This window comes from Scyliorhinus canicula, chromosome 31, assembly GCF_902713615.1.
Source record: "Scyliorhinus canicula chromosome 31, sScyCan1.1, whole genome shotgun sequence".
In the NCBI taxonomy this organism is placed as follows: Eukaryota; Metazoa; Chordata; class Chondrichthyes; order Carcharhiniformes; family Scyliorhinidae; genus Scyliorhinus; species Scyliorhinus canicula.
The window spans coordinates 3,382,487-3,387,486 of NC_052176.1; the positions used below are offsets into that span (position 1 = coordinate 3,382,487).

Here is a 5,000-nt window from a genome sequence, read left to right on the forward strand (position 1 = left end):
GAGCAGTGTGTGTGGGACCCCAGTGAGAGTCAGTGTGTGTGTGTGACCCCGTACCCCAGTGAGAGTCAGTGTGTGTGGGACCCCAGTGAGAGTCAGTGTGTGTGGGACCCGTACCCCAGAGAGAGTCAGTGTGTGTGGGACCCCAGTGAGAGTCAGTGTGTGTGGGACCCGTACCCCAGTGAGAGTCAGTGCGTGTGGAACCCCTACCCCAGTGAGAGTCAGTGTGTGTGGGACCCGTACCCCAGTGAGAGTCAGTGTGTGTGGGACCCGTACCCCAGTGAGAGTCAGTGTGTGTGGGACCCGTACCCCAGTGAGAGTCAGTGTGTGTGGGAATCGTACCCCAGTGAGAGTCAGTGTGTGTGGGACCCGTACCCCAGTGAGAGTCAGTGTGTGTGGGACCCGTACCCCAGTGAGAGTCAGTGTGTGTGGGACCCGTACCCCAGTGAGAGTCAGTGTGTGTGGGACCCGTACCCCAGTGAGAGTCAGTGTGTGTGGGACCCGTACCCCAGTGAGAGTCAGTGTGTGTGGGACCCGTACCCCAGTGAGAGTCAGTGTGTGTGGGACCCGTACCCCAGTGAGAGTCAGTGTGTGTGGGACCCGTACCCCAGTGAGAGTCAGTGTGTGTGGGACCCCAGTGAGAGTCAGTGTGTGTGGGACCCGTACCCCAGTGAGAGTCAGTGTGTGTGGGACCCCAGTGAGAGTCAGTGTGTGTGGGACCCCAGTGAGAGTCAGTGTGTGTGGGACCCGTACCCCAGTGAGAGTCAGTGTGTGTGGGACCCGTACCCCAGTGAGAGTCAGTGCGTGTGGAACCCCAGTGAGAGTCAGTGTGTGTGGGACCCGTACCCCAGTGAGAGTCAGTGTGTGTGGGACCCGTACCCCAGTGAGAGTCAGTGTGTGTGGGACCCGTACCCCAGTGAGAGTCAGTGTGTGTGGGACCCGTACCCCAGTGAGAGTCAGTGTGTGTGGGACCCCAGTGAGAGTCAGTGTGTGTGGGAACCGTACCCCAGTGAGAGTCAGTGTGTGTGGGACCCGTACCCCAGTGAGAGTCAGTGTGTGTGGGACCCGTACCCCAGTGAGAGTCAGTGTGTGTGGGACCCGTACCCCAGTGAGAGTCAGTGTGTGTGGGACCCCAGTGAGAGTCAGTGTGTGTGGGACCCGTACCCCAGTGAGAGTCAGTGTGTGTGGGACCCCAGTGAGAGTCAGTGTGTGTGGGACCCCAGTGAGAGTCAGTGTGTGTGGGACCTGTACCCCAGTGAGAGTCAGTGTGTGTGGGACCCCAGTGAGAGTCAGTGTGTGTGTGACCCGTACCCCAGTGAGAGTCAGTATGTGTGGGACCCGTACCCCAGTGAGAGTCAGTGTGTGTGGGACCCCAGTGAGAGTCAGTGTGTGTGGGACCCGTACCCCAGTGAGAGTCAGTGTGTCTGGGACCCGTACCCCAGTGAGAGTCAGTGTGTGTGGGACCCGTACCCCAGTGAGAGTCAGTGTGTGTGGGACCCGTACCCCAGTGAGAGTCAGTGTGTGTGGGACCCGTACCCCAGTGAGAGTCAGTGTGTGTGGGACCCGTACCCCAGTGAGAGTCAGTGTGTGTGGGACCCGTACCCCAGTGAGAGTCAGTGTGTGTGGGACCCGTACCCCAGTGAGAGTCAGTGTGTGTGGGACCCGTACCCCAGTGAGAGTCAGTGTGTGTGGGACCCCAGTGAGAGTCAGTGTGTGTGGGACCCGTACCCCAGTGAGAGTCAGTGTGTGTGGGACCCCAGTGAGAGTCAGTGTGTGTGGGACCCCAGTGAGAGTCAGTGTGTGTGGGACCCCAGTGAGAGTCAGTGTGTGTGGGACCCATACCCCAGTGAGAGTCAGTGTGTGTGGGACCCATACCCCAGTGAGAGTCAGTGTGTGTGGGACCCGTACTCCAGTGAGAGTCATCGTGAAACGCGACGCGCGAACACTTTGTCTCCATTTTGGAGAATCGCTCCCCCGTATTTCTCGATAAAGTCACCTCCCATTTTTCTAAACTCCGATGCGTACAGACCCAACCTACTCAACTTCTCCTCCTCAGAAAATCCCGTCGTAACGAGGATCAACCGAGATTCAGTATTCCGGGCGCGTTTCGAACCATTGCCATGTATAATTTTCCCAATACCTCCCTATTTTTACACTCCATTCCCTTTGAAATAAAGGCCGAAATTCAACTCTCCAATTTGCACTGGACTTAAATACTAACCTTTTGTGATTTAAGCACAATCAGTGGGGCAGCGCGGTGGGCGCAGTGGGTTAGCACTGCTGCCTCACGGCGCCGAGGTCCCAGGTTCGATCCCGGCCCTGGGTCACTGTCCGTGCGGAGTTTGCACATTCTCCCCGTGTCTGCGTGGGTCTCACCCCCACAACCCAAAGATGTGCAGGTTAGGTGGATTGGCCAATGCTAAATTGCCCCTCAATTGGAAAAAAAAAATGAATTGGGTACTCTAAATTTATTAAAATAAAACCATGGAATCATAGAATTTACAGTGCAGAAGGAGGCCATTCGGCCCATCGAGTCTGCACCGGCTCTTGGAAAGAGCTCCCTTCCTAGGCTCCCCCCCCCCCCCCCACCCTATCCCAGTAACCCCACCCAACCCAACCTTTTTTGGACACTAAGGGACAATTTAGCACGGCCAATCCACCTAAGCTGCCCGTCTTTGGACTGTGGGAGGAAACCGGAGCACCCGGAGGAAACCCAGGCAGACACGGGGGTGGGGGGGGGAGAACGTGCAGACTCCGCACAGACTGTGACCCGAGCCGGGAATCGAACCTGGGACCTTGGCGTTGTGAAGCAACAGTGCTAACCACTGTGCTACCGTGCCCCCCCCCCCCCCCGCGAGGACTTTACGCACGAGGACTCCCAAATACCCTCTGTGCTGTGGCTTTCTACACTCTCTCTCTATTTAAATAACACTCAGCTTCTTTATTCTTACTACCATAGTGCACACCTTCACATTTTCCCGCATTATATTGCGTAGCCTTTGCCCACTGACTTGACCTGGCCATATCCTTCCGTAGACTCTCCCCAGGGAGAGGCAGAATGTATTTTCTTTCGGGAAGAACGCCTCCTTTCTGAACACAATTTGCAATCCCAGATTTTCCTGGTCTCTAAAACCCGATTCGGGCCGTTCTCCTCGCTCGGAATAATTAATCTGACATTTTTCAAAGTCAGGGCAGTGGTTTGAATCGGAGGCTTTTTAAACGTCTTCACCATTTGCTTTCCGACCCAGTTGTTTAAGAGGTTAGGTCCCTCGTGATCTCTCTCTCTCTCTCTCTCTCTCTCTCTCTCTCTCTCTCTCTCTCTCCCCCCCCCCCCCCCCCCTCCCCCCACCTCCTCTTAATACTGAATAGACTGGGTGAAGGGACGCGAGAGAGGGAGGGGGAGGGGAGACGTATGGAGAGAGAGAGGTGGCGGGGGCGGGGGAGGGGAAGGGGGAGACGGTCAGGGGGGAGAGAGGGAGAGAGAAAGTGAGGGGGGGAGAGAGGAAGAGGAGAGAGAGAGAGCGAGGGAGAGAGAAAGTGAGGGAGATGGGAAGAGGGGAGAGAGGGAGGGAGGGAGAGAGAAAGTGGGGGGGAGGGAGGGAGATGGGAAGAAGGGAGCGAGGGAGGGAGAGAGAGACAGAAAGAGAAGGCGAGAGAGAGAGGCAGAGTGCAGGAGAGAGAGTGCGGGAGAGAGAGAGAGGAGAGAGAAAGAGAGAGAGAAAGTGAGAGAGAATGCGGGGAGAGCAGGAGAGAGATAGAGAGAGAAAGACAGAGAGAGAGAAACCTAAAAGAGAGAGAGGCAGCAAAATGGATGGACAGAGAGAATAGGAGAGAGATAGAGAGAGAAAGACAGAGAGAGAAACAAAAAAAGAGAGATAGAGAGAGCGAGCGGAGACTAGGAAGAAAGGGGAGACAGACATTGGGAAGCCAGTAGTAACAGAAATTGCGGCATGCGTTGAGGGGAATGGACAGGAGCGAATGTTTTCGCACAGTCCCGGTCACACACAGTCACTGAACCACGGTCCATTATCCCCACTCTCTGCCCTCTCGGAGATATTCCACAGGCTGGACAGCAAGCCAGAGCCCCCCCCCCCCCCCCCCCCCCCCCACGTGGCTGAGCAAGGCTGCCCTGGGCCACATTCGCCCACGGAGCCCTTTAATTATGACATGAATAATGAATCACATTTATCTTTCCAGCCGCGCGCGATCAATTATTGACGATGTTTTCTCCATCTGTCACCTCGCGACCCTTGAACCCGGCGACACGCGGGCTATCGGTGGGGGTGGGGATGTGTCGGACCGGGGAGACGCTTTGCCAGTTTTGCGCCCCGGGCTGCCAGGCGGCCGGCTGGCGGACAGGGCAACGGGCTGAGTCGCTCAGTGAGCGGGGCAGACAGGTCGGGGCCGGTTTAGGACAGCGGGCTAAACAGCTGGCTTGTAGTGCAGAACTAGGCCGGCAGCGCGGGTTCAATTCCCGTACCGGCCTCCCCGGACAGGCGCCGGAATGTGGCGACTAGGGGTTTCTCACAGAACTTCATTGAAGCCTACTCGTGACAATAAGCGATTATTATTATTATTATTATTATCTCCGCGCTGGGCTGAGGGGCGCCAACGTGAGCTGCGACGGTTGGATAATTACCTCCGACCGCCCCAACTCTCCCCTACGTAGCGGGCACATGACGCCAGCGCGAGCGATTCCTTCACCCCGCTTTGTGTGCGTCGCCGGAACTGTCAGGGGTGGGCGAAGGATTTGCCTCACCTTTCCGGGGTCGAGGGGTCGAGGGGGGGTCGAAGGGCCGAGGGGTCGGGGGGGTTGAGGGGTCGAAGGGTTGGGGGGGTTGAGGGGTCGAAGGGTCGCGGGGGTTGAGGGGTTGAAGGGTCGCGGGGTCTGGGGGGTTGAGGGGTCGAAGGGTCGCAGGGTCGGGGGGATTGAGGAGTTGAAGGGTCGCAGGGGGGTTGAGGGGTCGAGGGGTCAAAGGGTCGCGGGATCGCAGGGGGTTGAG

The 5,000-nt window shown here is 57.4% G+C and overlaps 1 protein-coding gene across 1 annotated transcript in view; it reads right to left on the reverse strand.

Annotated features, from left to right (window-relative positions):
* Nucleotides 1-5,000, reverse strand: part of LOC119958820 (signal-induced proliferation-associated 1-like protein 2) — a 27,060-nt gene that overhangs the window by 5,449 nt on the left and 16,611 nt on the right. The window lies entirely within an intron of this gene.